Raw genomic sequence first — 24,073 nt, 5'->3', positions numbered from 1 at the left:
GAAATGTAAAGACTACGAACAGTACTTATGGTCATTTAGTAGTGAAAACAACTGAGCCTAGTGCCTAGTTAGGAAGAATAATTAGTCCCAACAGGCTACTTAGTTTCTGTCTGACCTGGTCCATCCTGCTCTTTCCTCCTACAGCATTTCCAGAAGCAACCACTTGTTGGCCAGAATTTCTCCCTGCCCACAGAACCATGTCCTCCCTCTACCATCAACTGAATTAGCCTTTGCCCTGGGCATATCTACTGATACTCACTATCCCAGGTTCAAGAATGGATAGTTGCAGTTCTGTTTCTGGTTGTGATTATGTGGGATTTGCAATACATGTCACCATAAATCTGAAACTGAATGATTTGTAACATGAACATTTTGTGTATATTTTTCAAACTTTGGTGCCTCCATAGTTTGAAGAAAGGAGCAAAGTAAATGACAAAGGGTTACCTTTTCAAATGAATGAAAATCTGTACCAGTGGTTCTCTTCCATCACCAAGGTAACCTAGGAAACCTGTTCATTCAGTTCTGTTTTCAGTTTTAGCAATGTCTTAATTGGGGAATTGCAAAACTGTGTTGTCATGCAAGTCTTCCCAGAGTCCATATGTTTCTAATGTACAGTGCATAATTTAATGATGAGACACTTCAGCGGTCTACCCACTGCAAATCTCAGTTGTTAAAAGTGTCTGGAGCAAGACGCCTTTAGATAGTAGTCACTTTTTTGGTACATTAATTTTCTCACACTCAGAAGCAGAAAATGTAATACTAGCTGTCACTTTGTGTAAAGCTCTGTTTACTTTTAAATGCTATTTACAGCCTAAATGTCTTGTTCAAACTGATTAACTATAGTGGGATTTAAAACTTTTATAAGACCTATTTGTTATGCTTTTATTTTTTCTCCTACCCAACTGTAGTTTAGGAAGTCTACCTAACCAACATTAAAACAACACGTTTTCAAGCCAACATTAGAAAAAAGATAAGCAAACAGTATCCCAGAAATGATTGCAATTAAAAATGTAAAACCCCAATTTATAGCAGAGACAGGATTGTAATCCTTTAATTTGGTACCCTCTACCCTGTGCACATAGGAATAGAGAGCAAAGGCAGAATAGCTATCTCTGCCACAATACTTCAATGGTTACTAAACCATGTCCTCATTTATAATTCACGTAGGTTAGCTTGATTGTTGCTAATTGCTATGGTATCCAACAAAACAATGACAAAAATATGTAAGATTTAATTCCATGTGGCCAAGTGTGGTTATCCTACTTAAGGCTCATGTGACAAATAGCCCAAAGATGTAGAGAAAGATTCTGGCCAAGATTTTGGCAGAAGGACAAAAGAAAATATCTTCCTGAGGAAGCCAAAACAGGAATTTTATCATAATGATTGTGTCAAATTAGAGGCACCATTGATATTTGGCTATATTAGAAAAGTCAGCTATACTCCATTTAAAATAACAAATACTTCTGACTGTTCCATTAAGTAATGTCCAATCTGAGGCCCAAAAATATGTTCTAAAGAGATTTTTGTCATTTTTTATGGACTAGAAACAAAATTGTCCACTTCTTACACTCAGATTCTGATTCTGTGATTTTGTGTAAGATAATGGATAAATAGGACTCTAGCATGATATGGGAAGGTGGATAAAGCAGATGGGTGGTAGAGTAGATGGGCCTGAAGTCAAGGAAGACCTGAGTTCAAATCTGGCCTTGGGCACTTATTGGATGTTTGACCCTAGGCAAGTCACTTAAACTCCATGTGTCTCAGTTTCTTCAACTATGAAATGGAGATAATAATAGCACTTATCTCCCAGTGGTGATCAAATAAGACAATATGTATAAAGTGCTAGCACGTTGCCTGGCACATAGTAAGCATTTAATAAATGTTTGTTCTTTCTCTCCCTCCCACATGGCATGGAACAGTACCAAACTAAGTAAGAAGATGTTATTTAACGGTGGAATAATTTTGTGAAATAATTAATTGTACTTCTACCCATTTAATCCTCTAAAACCGCACTGAGTGTTCTGTGGGAAAATATACATTAGGGATTAACTGTGAATAAAATGCATCATTATTGATAGGCAAGATGCCTATTGGGTTTTTCTTTCTTACTCTTCTTCTCTGAATCAGCTCCAAAATTTCTTGTGTTGAGAGGGATCATGAAACCAATCTGCATAGGCTATCATTTCTCAGTTATTTGCATCAATCAACAGTCATGCATCTTGCTCTTGTAATCATATACCATGTTCTTGCTCTGTGCTCAGCACTGTGATAGTTGCTGTGGATACAGATACATAAGACAGAACCTGCCCTCAAAGAGTTCACATTCTATTTGTACAATACAATAAATACTAGAGACATGATGACGAGGAAGAGGAGCTTTGGTGTAGAAAGTGACAGGGATGGTGAGTAGAGGTTTAGGGGGAGAAAGAGAGAAAGAGAGAGAGACAGACAGAGAGAGAGAGAGAGAGATAGGTTGACTAATTGATATATATTACTTTGTCTCAATGAAGAGAGGTAAGGTGACCCTAGATATTTCCTCATCGGGGAAAATAAGTTAAATACAGGAAAAGACTAAAAGAACAAATAAGAAAGAAAACTAGTATTAAAAACCTATATCATAGGATAGTAGAAGCCCAGATTTGGAGATGAAAAGAATCTTAAGAACATCTAGTTTAACTCCTTCATTGTTACAGATGAAGACACTACTAAAACCCAGACTTGGCACCTTCCTAAGAATATATTGTTAGTAGGTATCAGAAGATTAATCTTACTATGAACTTCTTCAACTACTTAGTGCACTCCTGGCCCCCCACCACAGAAAACTCAATCAGGGTACTCAGTGAATGTAAAACAACTGTAAATCTACATGCAGTAAATACATAGCTAGCAAAATAAGTCCACTAGAGAACAATATAAGCATGTATTCAATGCCAACAATAAATGATGTGTTCTATCATTTCCAATTCCTGATTATTTAGTTTTCTTATTCAGAATCCTAGAGACTATCAAATCCAACCCCTTCTGCAATGTTTGAGTCCTTTCTCTATCTTCTCTCCAAAGATGAATGGACCATGATAGAAGATGTGGGTTTTTCAGTAACTTTTTTTTTAGTAAAAAAACAAAACAAAACAAAACAAAACAAACAAAAAAAACCATAAAGAGTTTTTAATTGGGCATTGTAACTGAGTGGATTACTACAAAGTAATTTGAGCTGGTTACTAGAAGAGAAAAGTGCAAGATGCTAACTCTCTCCTATTGTTTGCTCCATCTCTTATGGATGTTCCCATGAAGATGGAAAGACCCCTCAGATTGATCGTTAGGGAACTGAAGGTAGATAGTACACTTTCCCTCATTTGCATTTAAGAGAACCTTCTTGGTAGGATGTAGCAGGATCTTGAGATCTCCAACCTTATCTCTAAACCTGAGAATCACAGCTTCTATGGATCCTAATAAATTATATTCTGTTTATTATTATTATCTCATAGATGGTAAAGTGGGTAGATCGCTGAGCCCTGGAATCAGGAAGATGAGTTCAAATCTTGCCTCAGGAAGACTTAATTTTAAATCCTTCCTCAGACTTTTAACTAGCTATATGACCCAGAACAAATCACTTAACCTTTCTCAGCCTTAGTTTCCTCAAAAGTAAAATAGAGATAATAATATCACTTACTTTATAGGGTTGATATGGGGATCAAATGAGAGATTAATATATATATGTATATAAAGTACTTTGCAAACCATAGCAAAATGGGAAATTAACATTTCTATACCTTGCCTCCTCTCTAGCACACACATAGTTTTACTCTACTTTGGATTAGCTTAAATCACACTCTAATTAAAGTTTAAAATGTTTCATAAGATAGCCTCTGATTTTTTCTAAGTGCTAAAATCAGTAGATCAAAAGTGCTAAAGGGATAAAATAACCTGTGGTATCATCGTTGAAAAGATCTAACTTGCTATTTCAATGTTGTTTTTAAATTATTCATTCTGGAAGAGGTATTGGCACTTTTAGGTAACTGTTTCTGGTGTAAACTAAGAATTTTGTAATACCAAGATAATAAAAGTATTAAAAAATGACGAAATTTTAAGTTCCGTTCTCATAAGATCCAGCTAACTTATCGATCAGGAAAGAGAGGAGCAAATTAGTAAAGCATTTAAGAAATCATCCTTTGATTGTAAGGGACAAGAAATCACCATGTTTCTTGGAGACCAGAGATGTCACTTTGCTATTAATTCCATGACCTCCCACCCTCCTGCAACCCACTTTGCTATAACTCTCGTCATATGTGTGGAAGCAAGAGCTAAGAGTCAGTTTGAAAGGAAAATTAGACCTTTCCCCTGAAAAGTTGGAAGACTAAAAAGATCCGTTTCAACAAAGGGAATTAAACCCACTGGCTGCATGAAAAGATAAACCATAGCGGTTTTGACATGAGAGTTTACAGAAGCCCCAAGAGTAAGATAGATAGATAGATGATAGATAGATAGATAGATAGATAGATAGATAGATAGATAGATAGATAGACAGACAGATAGATAGATATTGGCAAGGACATTTGGCTCTATGGTAAGAAAAGATGAATTTCAGTAGAAGATTCTCAATCAAGATCTCATGCATGATCTTGATGGAGAATCTTCAACTGAAATTCATCTTTAGATTAGAAGAGGACTCATACCAACTAATCAGAGATTAGTCAGATTAGTTGGGGGGGGTAGGTAAGGTTAATACCACATTGTTATTAAGTTTTTATTTCCATAGATCTTCCTCTATAAAAATGCATTGTAATATCCTGACACTAAATATCCAGGGTTAGTAGTTGGGAATAGGGAGTTAACCTCAGTGGTTCTTCACAGCTATTGTCCCTTGGGGGTGGGGGAGGGATGAATCATACATCAGCACTGGATGTAGAGGTGATGGTCAGAAGAACAACAAAGCTGTGAATGATCAAAAACAGAATTCATAGAGAGAAACATCATACCAGAGATTCAACTGCAGGTCAGGATATACAAGTGCTAGCTAAGAATGTTGAGCAATCATAAATGGACAGAACTAGGAAGATACAAAGTGTCAAGCATGAGACTATGTCAAAAATGCCAGCAAGCTCTGGCCCATTAGAAGAATGAAGTTTACTGTGCTTAGTACAAGGACCAATGAAACATTCTTTTAATGGTGGGTCATTGGGTACTAACCATTCTTTCTCTTGCCCCTTTATTGTGGTAGGCCAGTCAGAAATCAGGATCTAGATGTGAATAATGTAGAAATACAATGAAAGTGAATAGGGGAAGGATACTCACAGTTGAGAGAAGTGAATCAAGAAAAGCTTTTCATAAGAGGTAACAACTGAGCTGATCTTGAGGGAAGACAAGAATTTTTGTGAAGTCAAAATGAAAAGCAAGCACATTCTTTGGGATGAGGAAAGATTCCTGCAAATGAACAGAGATGAGAGGTGGAACGCTGAGTATGAAAAACAGCTAGTTATCCTAGTTTGGCTAGAAAGTAGAGTTTGTGTTGAGAAATAATATGAAATAAAGTTATAAAGCTAGGACAGTTAAAAGGTAGAGAGCCTTAGGTACCAGGATAAGGGGTCTGCCTGATCAAGACATCATCACTCACTTGGTAGTATTGCATCCTAATTACAGAGAGAAGTGAATAAGGAAATAAACAACCTTGAGTGCTAAGCTTGCAAATGTATTTAAAAAGATGATTATATGTTAACATAAAGTAATAAATCTGATTCCACCTCTAAACCTATCAATATACTTATGAGGTTGTCTCCACCATCTAAACACCTTCTGATTCTATGGCACCAAAACTCAAATATAACCTTTTCTCTTTCTTTACCGACCTTAAAGTTAGCTCTGCACATTGCCATCTGAGGCAGGTAACAGTTATTACCTCTGAATCTACTAGCTCCCACCTTCCTCAGTCCACCTCCTCCCTCCATCCCATGTAATCCCTGGTTAGTTGGTAAGAGTTTTCTTCTAATCTTTATCTCACACAAGATCTTGATTAGAATATTCGACTATAATTCATCTTTTCTTACCATAATGCCATATGTCATTGCCAGTATCTATCTATCTATCTATCTATCTATCTATCTATCTATCTATCTATCTGTCTATCTATCTATCTACCTGTCTGTCTGTCTGTCTGTCTATCCATCTGTCTGTCTGTCTCTCTTACTCTTAGAGCTTCTATAAACTTCTTGATATCAAAACTGCTGTAGTTTGTCATTTTATGCAACCAGTGGGTTTAATTCCTTTTGTTGAAAGGATTTTTTTTTACTCTTCCTCCCAATTTTACAGAGGAAAAGACTAGTTTTTCTTTCACACTGACTTTCTGTCTTAGCTCTTGCTCCCCTGCATGTGGTAAGAGCTGTAGCAAAGGAAGTTAGAGTTGGGACTGGGAGAGGGGTTTGGAAGTCATGGAATTAATAGTAAAATGACATCCCTGGTCTGCAAGAAATATGGCAATCTCTTATCCCCTTGAATCAAAGGAAGATTATGATTTTCCCCTTTTCTTTCTGATCAATTCTTTAGCCAAGTCTCAGTCATTATCCTATTCAGCAATTAGATTTTTCTTCCTTTACTTGCCGTTTTTACTTCTTACTTAGCCCTGCTTTTATGAAGAGACTTATCCCCTAAATCCCTTAACACCTATATCATTCTTTCCATTCAAGATAGAGGCATGATTCTAGAAAGGAAGCAGTCCTATGATGAGACCTGTTAAAGAAATAGCCAGTTCACATACTAAAATAATCATATGGATTTGTGATTTTATAAATTTGGTTGTTTATCCAAATATGCAGATTACAACCTATCCATTCCTTCACTTTCATCTTCTTTGACTTTTGTGCAAGTGCCCCTCTTAGGTCATCCCATCATTATCTAGTTCTTCTTGCTTTCTCCTGACATCACAAGAGATACCAGTGGAGTGTACCATCTACCTCTCCTTTGCCTCATAACCAGACCATTTTTTCTCCCTCCCATACGGTTGGATATATTTTATTCAATTTCTTATTTGAAGTTCCTTATTTGTTCCAAATTGCAACATGCTCATACTCACTATAAATCTCTCCTTTTCCCTCATTATGAAATTACTCTCAATTTTTCAGTGATGGTTGTGTTCTATGCTATGCAGTAGCATCAGTAGAATGTTATGAAGGTGGACCTTAGTTTCCAGGGGAAGTCTGGATTTATTAAAAGTACTTTGTAACTTTCTAAAAGCAATCCGACCCATTCTTCTCCTTACTCCTGGAAACAACTCACTGTTCATCTATTCTCTCTGTCCCAGATAGACAGGCTGATATACAATATTTACAGGCTGTCTATCCAAATGTATGTCATAATCTGGACAATCGATTGTATTCACCCACTTGGCTGCTTCTGAATGGATGGTCAAGACAATTTTTTAAAATACTTTCATATCCTTTCCAGGAGACTTTCCAGTGTTCCTGGGGTAGATGAACTCAGCACAATATCATTTACCAAAAAATAGGAGCATCTAGAAGAGTCACAAATTGCAGAGAATCTCTCTTTAACTTGAACTTAGTTCAGATAGATGACTAAAATTGTTGAATAGCTGCTAAGTTTACCACATACTCCCTGAGCTGTGGTGGAAACTTCATAATATCAAAGTGACAGAAATGATGCCCTCAGGTGCCCAATTAATAAAGATGAACTCCCAAAGGATTTTGGTCTAGCTTTCTTAAATTACTTCTAAAGTGCAGATGTCACTGTATCAAATTTATGGGGACTAGTCTGTTTCCAGGGTAGTTTATAACTAAGGGTCTTCAGAGAGAGTTCAAGCTAAATGGGAAATATGTGGCATTGGTTAATTAGTACCTCAGACACTTTGCATTATTGTGGTCTATACTTTATTAGCACTCATACTCTCAGCAAGCCAGGGATTGTACAAGCAGTAAGAAAGCCAGTGTGTATATTCTAAAGGAGATGGCTAAGGGTCAGGGGTGAAAATCTAGCAAGACAAGAATTGGTGAGACCTATTTCTAAGGGTCAGAATGTCAAACCAGGAGATGACCAGAGCTGTGCAGATTCTTCTCATGCTGAGCAACACTATGTAATTCTACAGAACTGCATCTGCTGACAAAACCTAATGTTCTTTTTTTGTAACCACTCTAATCAGTGGGCGGCAAGACTTCTATTAAAAAACTATGTGTGACTATTTAATCTATTTTGGCATCAGTTTCCTTCATCTCTAAAATTCAGGGACTGGTTGACCTCTAAGGTCCCTTCTAGATCTAAGATCTTTAATACTGTAGCTATAATGTCTCCCATCTGGAGCCTAAAAAGGCTATTTTAGTGATGAGTGCACTTCCTGTTCTAGCCTTTACCCACTGAAAATGGGGACATTTTGATATCAACAACACAGAACACATGATTTCAATAGACAACATTTGGAGGCTCTAAGAAAAACTAACATTTCCTTTTGGAATATGCAGGGAGGTAATGTTACCATCTGGGTACCACACTCACTCTATCATTGATTTTCTTTTTTCTTATGTTTCAGAACCATGGCTAATCTTGATGTCCCTGACCCATGACTAAAATAGGCTCATTAAAAAATGTAAAATGGCCTTGGAGTGACTTCTAATAAAGATGGTGACACAAAAGTTTTCAACTGAGCCCACGTCCCCTAAGAAACTCCTTAGTAAAGATGAAAAGGTGTGACAGCTGAAATAATGAAATAAGAGAGAAACTCCTCCACTAGGAAGAACCTTCATTCTATCCAGAACTTCATAGGAAGATGGAAAGAAGCCTGTGCATTATAGTTAGGACCCATCAGTGGGTCCTGAAGTTAGTGAGATCTCAGGAAAAAAAGTCTAGAAGCCAGTGAGATCTTGGTCTGGGTTTGCTGGAGGTGCAATAGGTGACAATGTAGGTCACTGGACAGGAGACAGACATGGGGCAGAGGGGCCCAGGCATTATGCATATGCCTCAGTCCCTTCCAAGTGGTCTGAAGCCAGCCTTATTTAAAATCTCCTGTCAGAAACACAGAAAAGATAAAATCTAGCTCTTGATGAGGAACTGGTCAGGGAGATGGGTGGGGGTAACTGTGTTTAGGAAGCCCTCAAAGTGATATAAAACAATGGTATTTGCAATATTTGGTGGTCATTACAGGGAATTAAAAAGATAGATATGAAGCAGAGGCACCTTAGGGTCCTCCAGGAGTCCTGACGTTAGTCTATTCTTTAATATTTTATAGGGTCCCACTAGGGTCATAGCAGAAGACAAGAAAATTTCTGATAGATAATGATGCAAGAGGACATGGTGATTGAAAAAGGTCATGACCAAAGCCCCACATTGGGTCAGCAAGAGTCAGAGGTAGAAATCAAAGATGAAGGCACACGGCAGTGTTTGAAATTACTTCCCTTTCCCAGAAGAGGAATGGTAGAAGATAGCAAAGAGAGACCAAGAACCAGCTACCTGATCCCAAACTGGGGCAACCAATGGAAATGGCATCAAGAATGCAGAGGGGACAAAACTGGAGCCTCAATACATGATCCAAAAATACAAAAAGGAGATGAATAATCAAAAGCAAATGAAATTTCAACCAAGGAAAGAAAATCTCAACTGGCAAAACATGCAAAAACTAGCTAATGTATCTGAAGTAGACAAAGATAAGAGGAGCAGAGGAATGAGATCAGACCATTTGAGTTTTAAAATACTATTGATGATCTCATTTCTTTTATTTCCTCCATCTTCTTTTTCTTTATAAAGATGGGGGGGCAGGAAAATATTATAAGGAGATATAATGGAGAGAAGAAGAAAATTAACAGCAATCCTGAATATGAAGAGTATGAATGCAAACCTAAAATGCCAAGGGATGCCTGAATTTTCCCTGATGCATCTCAGATTCTGGATCTAGATAAAATGACACTCCCATATCACCATAATGCTAAGTATACCTTTACTGAGAATCATACAGTGATACTGTAGTTAAAGATATGTAATGGAAAATCAGCTGCAATAACAATCAGCATGCATTTTCATACCTCCCTCTTAGTTCCTCCTAGAAAGTCATCCTAGGTCCTGATAGCAGCAGCCCATCAGAATAGTGAGGGTCTTGCCAGGTCAGAAGAGAAAAGCAATCCTTTCACCCTACTCCTCCATACACTGTAATTGTTTCCACAAATGTCAGATACTTTCTTTGTCTCTCGGTAAACTGTTAAAATAAGGTGATAGTGATTTGATTCTACATTTTTCTGGACTCTCTGCTTCCCTGTTTTGCAACCCTATTTCTCAAATAGTTGATTTTCCATTGTGCTTCCAAGTCTGTGGTGTTTACTTATCTCAGTTCTAGGTTGAGAAGTAATACTTTGTGGAAGTTGCAGAAGAGCCTGTTAAAAGCCCACTATAATTGCCACAGGTAGATCCAAAAAAATATGGATAGCAAACTGGATATTAGAGATGATAACAGCAAAAATAAGGACGGTTAGAAGAGATGTACAGGAAAATTATATTATGCTAAAAGACACCAAAGATAATGAAATAATGTCAAATGTCAGAGCATTAAAGAACATATAGGAAAAGAAGTTAAGAATCTGAATAAAAATTTTAAAGAAGTTATATGTCTTGTGATTAATGAACTGGAATGAAAAAGACTATACATATTTTTAATTTTGAATGGTATGAAAACTTACAAACAAATGCAGTAAAGTAGAAATATTAAAAATAACCATTGCTGATCAAAAGGTTCCCCTAAAATTATACTCAACAGAGAGAATAGGAAAAAAGGTTTCAAACTTGAATGGAGACTAAAGTATATAATCCTAAAGAATATATGGATCAAAAAAGAAAATGGCTTTGGAGTCTGACCACCTGAGTTTAAATCCTGCCTCTGTCACTTACTAGTTGCATGATCTTGGGTGAATCATTTAATTTCTCTAGGTCTCACTTTTTCATTAATTCAAGTGATTCATCTAAATATCCTTTAAGTTCTCATCTAGATTTTATTTTACTACCTAATGATCTTATGATTTTTTTTCAGTGAATAGGGTACAAATATTTATTGGGGGGAGGGTATAAATATGCAGGTAACATCTTGTTAGAATTCAAGTAGAAGCTAAGTTTCTTGAGGACAGGGTCATTTTGCTTTTGTTTTTGCATGCCTAATAGCCTAGAAAACTGCCAGATGCAGAGGTATTTATTACCTGTTTGTGTGAATTGAATTAAATTGATTTTTTTGGAGGGTGGCAGGGCAAATGACAGGTTTGGTTAGAGAATTCAGATTTTGCCAGTGAGAGAAGCTTCATGGTTTTCATAGGCTGTCAATTACTGTAGCTAAAAAATATTATCTCAGAATTATTCCACTATCTTAATGTCATTGAAGCCAAAGATTTGGCCAGGGATTGGCAGGGGTGGTTTAGAGAGCTGACCACAACATATTTGTTATAGGTCATGAGACCCATAATGTTGAAAACCTTACCATGTCATTTCCTGTGATCCAAAAAAAAAAAAAATCAAGGTTTTGCCAAAGCTTCTCCTGGGTTCATGTTATCCAAACAGGGCTTATTCAGATGGATGTGTGTTGGCTGTGAACCAACAAATCCATCTTTCACTTGTGAAGACCTAGACAAAGTGGATTTCTTTGATCTACAAAACAAGCCAGATGCTAAAACATGGCCATGGAGCCACTTAAGACAAGGGGGATGCTCAAATCCTCCCATAGTCTGGCATTCAGTTCAGCACCCGAAAATAAATTATTCAGATACAAAGGAATTACCATGTGAATGGTGTTTCTGCACCATTTCTGCATATGCTGCCTTGCATTTTTATCAAGACAAAATAAACCAGCGTGAGAAAGCAGGTGCTTTTCCCCCTCTATCTTTTGAATATCAGTCTTTCCCAGCAGTTAGCTGGGTTCACTAATGGCCAGAGTACAGAAACGTTTTGATTTGGATCCAAACTCTTCACCCTGGAGCAGCTTTTTTTTTTTTTTTGTGAGTGTGGGTATTTTTTTTTAAGCAATGAGCTTTTGATCCAAATCACATTGTATGGCAGAACATTTAAATAAGAAGGCAAGGGGGCTGATCATAGGGGATAGTCATCGAGTTTTGAAGTCTCAGAGAGTATGTGAGCTCTCAGAGGTTTTTGAGAAAAAATTCATTTGAATTTCTTTTCTGGAATCCCACCTACAGAGTTAAAGCCATTAATTACTAGCCACAGACATATTAAAATGCTGAGAGATCAGGCTGACAACACTACACGGGTCCTTCTTCTTGGGATTTCACAACAATAAGAATGATGATAAGATAGAACTGGATAGGAAATTGCAGTGGATTTCAGGTAAAATTTTAAAGTTCTGTGTGTGCCCTGATAGCAAACTACAGAAAACCACTATTCAGTCAGCTGCTCTCTGAGCAGAAATAAAACAGGGGTCTGGCAAGGTGCAGCAGGGATATTAATTCACAAAGCAGCAAGTGAAGGGAAGCTGCTAAGTGGCACAGTGGGTTAATGAGCCACTCCAGTGTTTCACCACAGGAGACAGATGGGTTGAATCCTGGCATTGGTCACAAGTGAAAATTGGTTTACAGATCTCGGCTTGGTCCCTGGTGGACAGTTGTCCTCCTGGTAGACCTCCTCAGACTTTGCCCCAATTTTCTGCACAGGAGAGGCACAAGGCTGAAAGAGCAGGAACAGAGGCCATCAGGATGGATGTGGCTGGGCAGAAAAAAATGGGACCAGCTTCAGTCTCTTTCTAATCTCTGCTGCTGCCAGTATCTCATTTGCACAAGCGTGGCAATCCAGTCAGTGCTGTAAAAGAAAGCAAAGCAATAAACAAGATCAATTTCCTTTTTAATATAACATTCCCAATGAACTAAGAGTTAGCAGTAATTTATTTGAAAAATGATATCTGAGCAAGAGAGGGGATTAAGAAAGACAAGAAAAGAGATCAGAGGGAAAGTGGGAGAGGGAAAAAGAAAAACAGGGGAAAAGGTGGAGCAGGGTGGAAGAGAGAAAGAGAAGAGGACAGACAGAAACATGCGCAGACTAAGAGACAGAGACAAAAGCAGAGAGAGACAGAGGAAAAGAGAAACAGAACAGAAAGAAACATAGAGACAGAGAGAAATGGAGAATGGACAGAGACAGAGACCAAGACATAAGCAAAGAAAGAAGGGGGCTAGGGAAAAAATGTGAAAGTAGTAGTAATCTCTTCCATGAGACTAAATCCTTAGGGATCCCTTAAAAGTGGATGAATTTGATAAAAAAACAAATTGGTTTGATTCCATTAAAAATGATTGCAAATAGCTCTTCTCATTATAATGTTCTTACTGTTGTTGGGACCTCTCAAATTGTATAGTGATGATATTCATTTTATTCTTATCAAGTAGTAGCATGTGCTTGAGATAATTCAGTTATTGAGTCTTTTTTTAAAAAAATTGATACATAAAATATAGGAAACAGTGATACACACTGCCTTCACTCTCAGAGGAAAATCACAGTCACTGGTAGAAATAGGGTAGTGGAGAAATAAAAAATATGAAAAAAAAAAATCAAAGAAAAAACTCAATAGGAGGAAAGGATACAAGAAAAGAATATTTAAGAAAAGGATAACACTGATTTAGTTGGGGGCAATTTTAAAGCAAGAAAAAGTGCAAAAGGAGAAGCTTAAACTAAATCAGTAAAAAGAAATTCTAGTAGTTAAAAAGACAACTTAAGACAATGAATAAAAAGAGACACCAAATGTTTTAAAGGAGATTTAAAAAAAAAGTCAGTGTCATGACGTAAGAGAAAAAACTCAAATACTTAGATGATTTAGATGATTTATTTTTCTATTATAGAGGTTTTTTTCTTTAAGAACAGAGAGACATACAACATACTTAATTCAGGGATTTGGATTTTTTTTTAACTGCTTCTTTATTAAAAGCATTAGTATTGATGGATTCCATCTGGATAAAAAAGTATGGCCATAAGTGAAATCATGGAACCAATCAAGCAATGATTTCTGTGAAGTTCATGCTGTTCAAATGTTTCCCAGTTTCTAAAGTCCTCATCATGTTCAGTCATTGTATACAGACATTTGTTTTATGTGTTATGTTAGCTTTCAAAAAAAACCCTTCTGTTTTCCTCAGCTATGAGATTTTATTGGGCTAAAACTCTTGGAAATAAAGGAAATTAAGAAAAAAAGTAGAGTACTAGTAAAGAAAAGGATAGCTAGAAAGAGCCAAAGAAAAGAAAAGGCAATTGTAAAACATACACATTGACAAGAGAAGAGCAAAATTCAAATTTAAAAAGCTATTTTCTGGAAAATACACAATCCCTAAACTTCAATTTTCCAGCCGCCTTTATCCCTGTTTAGTCTTGTTAAATTCAGATTTAACCAAATTTTGTATGCAGAGTGAGTTTTACTCTAAAGAAAACTGTTTCATTTTTAAAAAGGTATTTCACTGAAAATTAAAATAAAACACCTTATACCCTTCAAAATGGCAAAGAAGATAAAAGATAAAATGTTCATGTTGAAGAAGCCATGGGTATACTGTTGGTGGAGTTACAAATTGGTTCAAATATTTGGGAAATCCATCTGTAATTATGCATGAAAAGTCATTAAATTATTTCTCCTCTGTTACCTAGCAATTGCACTACTGGGTATATGCTCTAAGAAGACTAAAGACAGAATGAAGGGTCTCATATATAGCAAAATATTTGTAGCAGTACTTTTTGTGGTAAAAATAGAAAACCAAATAGAAATAAAGTGGGTACCTATCAATTGATGATTGCAATGGAGCAGTATTGAGCCATAAAAATTACAAATGTTATTGTTCAGAGAAATATGGGAACACTGTCATTAACATATAATGAACTGCCATAGGAAAGAAAAGAATAAGAACCAAGAAAAGAGTATACACAATGATTATACTAATATAAAAGAAAACAAGACTAAAATAAATTTAGATTAATTGCAACAAACAATATTGGTTCCAGAGAAAAATATGAACGAGTGAACGAATGAATGAAAAAGAATTTTTGAGAACTTAATATGTACAAAATACTGTATTAAACCCTAAGGATACAAATAGAAAAACAAGATTGTTCCTGCTCTCAAGAACCTCACATTCTGATGGGAGAGACATCATACATGAGAGATTTCAGTTGGTCCTTAGGATACAGTAGCAAAATAAACGGCCATAAAGCTTCCTCAATCCCACTTCCCTTGTTAAAAACATAACCAATTCTGTTGTTGGATCCTTTAATAATTCTAGGAACCTAGGTGGCAAGAACTTTATTTTCTGGGTCTTAGGTAGCTATGGATAATAAGGAGATAGAGGGTCACAACAAAGGAAGTTGGTGCAGCAGAAAGAACACTGGAGGACATATGTCCTAATCCCAACCTCTCTGATGTTCAGTCTCTTCATCTGTAAAATGAGGGGATTGGATTAGATGACCATTAAAATCCATTCCATTTCTTGATCTATGATCCTATGATCTATAATTCCATGAAACACAATTTCCTCCCCTCAATAGAAAGGTGAGGGACTACAGATATAAAGTGTTGCATAAACTGTCAGAAAAGGTCTTCATGTAAATTTACCTTAACTTTTTTTTTTTTTTTTTTTACAAAGGAGGAATTGATGGGAGTCATATAGCAGGAAATTACTTCTTTCAAGACTCAGCTTCTAGAGAAAGCATTTCCTAGTTCCCCTCTCCAGACTTCACTATTGTAAGTTCCTTCCCTCTGAGATTACCTTTCATCTACTCTAATAATAATAATAATAATAATAACATTGATATGGCACTTAAAGGGTAGCAAAATGCTTTACCTACATTGTGTATATAGTTGTTTTCATGCTGTCTCCCCATTGGAATGTAAGTTCCTTGAAGGGAAGGACAATGTATTTATCTTTCTTTGTATCCTTAGTACTTAACAAAATTCCTCGCACAAAATAAGTACTTAATAAATAATTTTTGACTGATTTAAAAAAAATAAAAGTCGTCAACTAAATTCAAACATTCTCTGCCTCAGACTTGTGGGGGACTATACATTGTTCTCCAAAGTCTAATGCAACTTCTCCCATCTGTGCATTTCCTCATTGTATTCCATTCCACCTGGTTTGTCTAGTCCCCTCACTCTATCCATCTAAATCCAATTCTTCTTTCAAGGCTCAAAACAAATTCTACTTTATAACACCAATCTGAATACTGCCTGATGGCACTTTCAGTCCTTTATTGTCTTGGAGTCAGCAGATTTACTAGTTGTATTACTTAGCAAGTCAACCCTCTGAGCCTCTGAGCCTCAGATTCCTCATCTGTAAATTGGCCTTTTAATTCCTAGCCCCACTTAGTCATTGTTTGGGCCCAGATTGGCTCAGAGTGAATGTAAATAGCAATTGTTTCTATTTTGGCCAGAAACTCTGAGGGTTTTCTCCTCCCAGACTGATTTATTTATTTATTTATTAGTCTATTTTTCAATAGGAAAAGAGACCATCTTCTGCCTCATTTCTTACCTAGCCTTAATCACTGAATGGGTGTTGCCTCAATCAAACTGAGACTTGGGCAAGACCTTAGCTTAAAAGGCCAAGGTCTCCCACTGCATCCAGGGCCATCTCCAGTCATCCTGATCTATAGCTTGCCACTGGACCTGGATGACTCTGGAGGAGAAAGTGAGGCTGGTGACTTTGCATAGCCTTCCCTCACTTAAACTAATTCACTTGCAAGTCATGGCAATAAAGGGCAAACAACAACATCCGTCTAAATACAATTCTTCTTTCAAGACTCAACACAAATTCCCTTAATAACATCAACCTGAATACTGCCTCATGGCACCTGCTGTCGTTTATTATCTTGGAGTCATCAGACTTACTAGCTGTAATATAGTCAACCTCTGAGCCTTAGATTCTTCATCTGTAAAATGGGATAATAATAACTTTTAACCCCTATCTCACAAGACTGATGTAAGGGTTGAATGAAAAATGTGTAAAAAGCACTTTGTAAACCTTAAAAACTCTATGTAATAGCTGTTTATATGGTCATCATTGCTGTAGTCATTTAAATTCTTTGTCTTCTTAATTTCTGTGTGACACCAAGTGTTTCCTAGTACATAGAAACACATCCAAATCTCCCAAATCTTTGAGGGGGAAAAGATTTTTTTTAATTTGACCTATCATTACTTCAAGCTATTGTCTTATATCTCTCCTTCCTTTCACAGATAAACTACCAAAAAAAATCTATACTCCCAAATCTGGATCCACCTTTCATCTTTCTTCTGAGCTTTAGTCCCATTTTATAAACTACCTGCCAGACATTTTTACCAAGATGTCATATAGACACCTCAAACTCAACATATCCAGAATAATACTCATTCTCTTTTCACCTTAAACCTACCCTTCCATCTATCTGTTCTTTTTTTGTTATAAAAACATCTTATTTACCCAGTATTACAACTTAGGAAGCATCCTTGACATCTCACTCCTTCTCTTAACCCATCCCCAGCCAGTAATCACTAAATTCTGTCAATTCTACCTTCACAATAGCTCTCACATCTCTCCCACTCATACTACCACCATCCCAGTTCAGGCTGTCATCACATCTTGCCAGGAGTAATGCAATAGCTGTCTCAATGGTCTCCAGCATCGAGTCTCTCCCCATTCCTATTCATGTCCCACGCAGCTATAAAATTAATATTCCTAAAGGTCAGGTACAATCATACCATTCCCCTGCTTCAGTGTTTTTTTTTTTTACAGCCTCCAGATTAAATACAAATGTCTTTGTTTGGAATTTAAAGTCCTTCATAATCTAATCCCAACCTATCTTTCAAGGCTGACTACACATTACTACCAGTTAAACACTCTGCTTTCCAGTCAATGTTATCTGTTGATGTCTCCTGTATATGACATCTCATCTTCTACTCCTTCTCTGTTAGACAGCTGTAGGAATGAGTGTCCTCCTTGCCTGAAACACTCACCTTCTTCACCTTTTGATTCCTCAAGTACTTAGCACTCTATCAGTTTATGAAGCATAGATGACAGATAGATTAATAAATAGATTATATGTATGTATGTGTATATGCATATACATTGTTGTTGTTCTTCAGTCTTCTCCAGATCTTTGTGACACTGTAGACCTTAGCATGTCTATACTGTCTTTATGGTTTTCTTCGCAAAGATACTGGAGTGAGTTGCCATTTCCTTCTCCAGTGGATTAAGGCAAACTGAGGTTAAGTGATTTGCCCAGGGTCACACAGCTAATAAATGTCTGAGGCCAGATTTGAACTCAGATCTTCCTGGCTCCAGGCCTAGCACTGTATTCACTGAGCTATCTAGCTGCTTCTACACAGTATACATACATACATACATACATACATACATACACACATACATACATATATATATTATATATATATACATGGAATACAGTTGACATTTAATAAATGATTATTAATTTGAATTAATTGAATTGATTGAACTGAATTGATTTAATTGAATTAATTCAATTAACTTGAATCTTTGATTCATGTTTATATGGTCTTTCCAATTAGATTTGTATTCCTGAAATCCAGGATCATGCCATGTAAGATGTAGTCGTTTAATAAATACAGTTTTGATTTTTCTCTGTATTACTCAAAGCGCATAGTATAGTGTCTTGCACAGAAGAGACTTTCAATAAATGTTTGTTGAGTGAATATATGAATATCTTCCACCTAAATTACCTGGCATTTTCCCTTTATGTTTTCTTTTAAAGTTCTGGAAGAAGGATATCTTCCTCCAGCTATCTAAGGACATTTGAAACCTTTATGAAGCATAAGTGAGAGGCAACACACACTGCTTTAATTTTTGTTTTACTTTACATCTAATGACAAGCAATATTTTAAATGACCAAAAAAGTTTGAAAAAAAGATCCCATTCCATTAAAAGCATCTTTTTGTTTAAAGCCATTAGCATTATTTTAAAAGAAGTTATAATTAATTTGAAGCCATTTTCAAGCAGTTTAGGATTGTATCTTCATAGTACAATGCAAAGGAAGAAGATGGAAATTATCTAGACTATGTCAGACTATGTTGATAATCTAACTAGAAATGTTTAGGAAACAAAATGAATTACTGACTCTGACTTATCTGGTGGGGCTAAATACACAGCCTGAAGTAACCAAATCATTGCCAATTCTCTCTGCCTGTGCTAAAGAAAAATGAAATAAAGACTAATTGATATAACCAAACCTGTTTTAGTAAGTCATTCAACAAATACGTATTAAGTCCTTACTATGATCCAGGCACTGTGCTACCTTCTGGAAATATGAAGAAAGGCAAAAACAGTCCCCGCATTTAAGTAGTTTACATTCTAATGGGAGAGACAATCTGTAAATAGATATGTAAAAAGATGTAAATAGATAAATATTCTAAAATGCAAGGCACATACAGAGCAGATGGAAATTTTCTTAGGGGCAGTCACTAGCAGTGTGGAAAGGTCCACTATAAAAGGAAGGAGAGCTGAGCCTTTAAGATGAAGAAGGGACAGAGAATTCCAGGCATGGAAGGTAGTGCTTCAGGGAGGAGGTACAAGTTCAAGGAACAGCAATTGGGTCAATGTGACTGGAATGTAGAATGTGGAAGGGATTACATATAGGAGAACTAGAAAGATAGAAAGCAACCAGGTTATAAAGATTAAAGCCAAATGTGTTATCATTTATTCTGTAGGTGATAGGGAATCCTTGGAGTTCATTGAGTAGGCAAGTGGCATGATTAGATCTATGTTTTAGAAAAATCAATTTGGAAGGATAGATTGTAATGAGAAGAGAATTGAGGCAGGCTGACGGGTTGAAAGCCCATTATAATAACCCAGATGGGGAGTGTTTAGGGTCTGAACACTTTCACATTTAAAATGAAAACTTCTATGTATTAATTAATTTAAAGTAGTTAGTGAAAAAAAAGATTCCACATTAGAGTCCATGAAAATGCTCTAGGAAATTAATAAGCAATTGATTTATGATTATGAAGAGCAAATTGTAAGGAAATACACACAAGCATATGTTGCACTACAGCTTGAGAACTTGTTACTTTCCTTATGGCCATACTATGCCAAACTATAACACTAAATGGCATAAAATAAGGAAGTTTGAAGCATTTTTTTTTTAATTTTGCCTTTAGTAAACAGCAGATTCCAAGGAAACTCTAGAACAAGTTGGGAAATAGTTTTAAGCCACTTCTAAGCCACTCTTGGTTTAAGAAAATAAGGAACTGAACGAAGTCACAACATGTGTGTGTTTACATGTATGTAGGAGAGGGTAAGAAAGAGAGACAGATAAATGTAGAGACAGATTAGGAGAGAGAGAGAGAGAGAGAGAGAGAGAGAGAGATGGAATGAAGTAGGAAGGTGGAGGATGAAGCATAAAAGGGAGATTTTTAAATGAACTTCCTGAAATACATTGAATTATTAAAGTAATTAATGTTAAATTGTAAAGAGTGAGACCTCCTTTGGTTTACACCTTAGAAAGAACTTATGCCTATCTCCTAGCCTACTTTTCCAATCCTGCTACACATTATTCCCATCTTGAACTCTACGTTCCAGCCAAATTGAGTCTCTCACATCTCGTTCTTATCTTATTTTCTCTCCTGTCTTCATGCCTTTGCTCAATATATCCAATTGTCCCTACTTTCAAGTTTTAAAATCATTATAAAATCAACTCTGTCATTGCTCCTAGAAGGACACATCAATCCACTCCCTTATTCTACATCCCTTTAATTTCTTTCTTTCTTTTCTGTTTTTTTTTTTATGATTTTCTTTTCTTTTCTTTTTTGGCAATCAGGGTTAAGTGACTTGCCCAGGGTCACACATCTGGTAAGTATCATGTGTCTGAGGCCAGATTTGAACTCAGGTCCTCCTGACTCCAAGGCTGGAGCTCTATCTACTGAGCCACCTAGCTGTCCCAATCCCTTTAATTTCTAAACCAAGATATTCCTCACAGGTAACCATTCCTCCATATAGAGTTTCCCTCAATTCAAATGTAAGGTCCTTGAGGGCAGAAACTCTTTTCATTTCTTGTAATTTTATCACCAGTTTAGTACAGTGCATGACATAGAGTAAGATCTCAATATATACTTTTGATATATTCATTCATTACTTTTCAAAATAATCCCCAGGTCTATCTCCTCCATGAAGTCTTCCCTGACCTTTCAAACTGAAAGTGATCTTTCTCTTCTCAAATTTTTCATAGTTGTTTGCATTTTTCCTAATATTATAGTTATCTGAGTACATGTGATATTCCTTATTAGACTATAAACTTCTTGAATTAATTTCTATTCACCAAATCTATATGAAGTACATACCCAACTGAATGCAGAATTCCAGAGAATAGCAAGGAGAGATAAGAAGACTTTCTTAAATGAGCAATGCAAAGAAATAAAAGAAACCAGTATAATGGGAAAAACCTGAGATCTCTTCAAGAAAATTAGAGATATCAAAGGAACATTTTATGCAAAAATGGGCATGATAAAAGACAAAAATGATAGGGACTTAACAGAAGCAGAAGAGAGTAAGAAGAGGTGACAAGAATACAGAAAAGAAGGGGCAGCTAGGTGGCAGAATAGATAGAGCACTGGCCCTGGAGTCAGGAATACTTGAGTTCAGACCAAACACTTGACACTTATTAGCTGTGTGAACCTGGGCAAGTCATTTAACCCCAATTGCCAAAAAAAAAAAAAGAATACAGAAAAGAACTATACAAGAAAAATTTTAACATTACTGATAATCATGGTGGTATGGTTACTGATCTAGAGCCAGACATCCTGGAAAATGAAGTCAAGTTGACTTTAGGAAGCATTACTAACAATAAGGCTAGTGGAGGTAACAGAATTCCAACTGAGCCATTTAAAATTCCAAAAGATTATTCTGTTAAAGTGCTACACTCAATATGCCAGTTAATTTGGAAAATTGAAGAGTGTCCGTTGAATTGGAAAAAATCAGTTTATGTCCCAATCCTAAAGAAGGGCAATGGAAAAGAATGTTCAAATAACCAAACTATTGCACTTATTTCACAGACCAGGAACGTTATGCTTAAGATTTTGCAAGATAGACTTCACCAATATGAGATCTGAAAATTACCACAAGAGCAAGCTATTTTTTGAAGAGGCAAAAGAACAAGAGATCAAATTGCCAACATTCTCTGGATTATGGAGAAAGCAAGGGAGTTTCAGAAAAAAAAAAAAAACATTTACTTCTGCTTCATTGGCTACACTAAAGCCTTTGACTGTGTGGATCACAACAAAATGTGCCAAGTGCTTAAAGAGGTGGGAGTACCAGATCATTTTATTTGTTTCCTGAGGAACCTGCTGGCCAAGAAGAAACAGTTAAACCAAACATTGAATAACTGATTGGCTTAAGACTGGAAAAGGAGTATGCCAAGGCTGTATGGTGTCACTTTATTTATTTAAAGCTGAAGCTTAAATACTTTGGCCACATAATGAGAAAATGGGACTCATTGGAAAAGAGCTAGATGTTGGGAAAGATTAAAAGCAAAAGAAGAAGGGGACAGCAGAGGATGAGATGGACTGATAGCATCATATAAATAACAAACATGAATTTGGACAGACTTTGAGAGATAGCAGAGAATAGAAGGGCCTGGTATGCTTTAGTTCATGGGGTAAGGAAGAGTCAGACACTACTAAGCAACTGAACAACAACAATAAATATGAAGTGCCAACTATGTACCTTGTTAAGTCTTGGGAAAAAAAGTCAAAAATTAAAATGATACCTGCCCTCAAGGAACTTCCACTCAATTGGACTCCTTTGAGGGATAAGAATGTCATTTTTTTTCTTCTTTGTATATCACACTTAGCAGAGCACCCTGCATTTAATTGGAACTTAATAACTACTTGTTGATTATAGTTGCCAGACCAAGCTATGTCATAAACTTTAATATTCCCTCCACACATCCCAAAAACACAAAAAAATCCCTTTTTCCTTCCCTGTTCCTAAATGCATAAGGACCCATGCAAATGTAATGTAAATATCATAATCACAGTTTCAGGAAATGGAGAAATTTTTCTTTCCATAAAGTACTTTGAACACATTACTTTCCATTCTTTCATATAATGCTATATATCTTAACTTTTCAAAAATGTATGGCCTGGGATCTATTTTTAACAGTTAATTGGAGTTAATGTTAAAAGAATCCATCAAAGGCTCTGGCATTTTTATCCAACTTTAGAGTTCTTCTGACACTAGAAAATGGGTCCATAGGTAGGAGAGACATATAACCTTAAAAAACAGGGCAAGAATTAGTTTAGTGCAAGATGAAGAGATTCTTAGCTGGAAATAGATTCTATAAACGTGAGCAACTTAAGCCCTTTGTGAGAAACTGTACTTCAATGGATCAGTTGAGTTCCTAGTGAATCCCTTTCTTACCAAAGATCATGATGTTCTGTTGCTGCCACACATCATTTCTGCCAGATAAAACTCTTTGTTAAACCATCAGTATTTTTTTTTAAGTCTCAAATCCATCTAAAATGGTACAAAGCACATATTATAGATTCAGCTGTGATAGCTATTTTCAAGGAAGAATTAAAATAGCACAATTTTGGCAATTTACCTTTTTTAACTAATACCCTTGTTCATTATTTTATACATCAAGCAACATTAAACCTCTCATGTGCTTTTAATATATCACTTGCCATTCAGCAATTACTACCTCCTCTTCAGTCTTCAGGCTCTTAAGAATTGGAACTCATAAAATGACATTGGTCTTATGACTGCATAAAAGCCACAGGGAAAGAAAATCCCCTGTCTTTATAGGGTCCCAGTTGTGAACATTTTCATTCACACTCTACTTATTATACTTTTTAAAATCATTTTAAATTGTGAAAGGCATAACTTGATCTCTTTGGGAAAGAGGAAGGAACTGAGATGATTTTATGGGACAAGACATAAAGAAAGAAGACGGTGGGTTTTTCCTACCTCCAGAGCAATCTCTCAAACAGTAAAATTCCATTTAGAGCTTCTCCTAGATAGAACAGACATATAAATAAAGTCATATTAGTAGAGAAGTTGTCCAGAATATTGGAGCCATAGAGTTAGTTAATCTATAATATTTAAGTCAGAAAATAAAACTTTCTCCTCAACTTAAT

The sequence above is a fragment of the Vombatus ursinus genome, unplaced genomic scaffold, assembly GCF_900497805.2.
Source record: "Vombatus ursinus unplaced genomic scaffold, bare-nosed wombat genome assembly UNPS02014832.1, whole genome shotgun sequence".
Lineage (NCBI taxonomy): Eukaryota > Metazoa > Chordata > Mammalia > Diprotodontia > Vombatidae > Vombatus > Vombatus ursinus.
Note: the sequence above shows the minus strand (reverse complement) of the source record.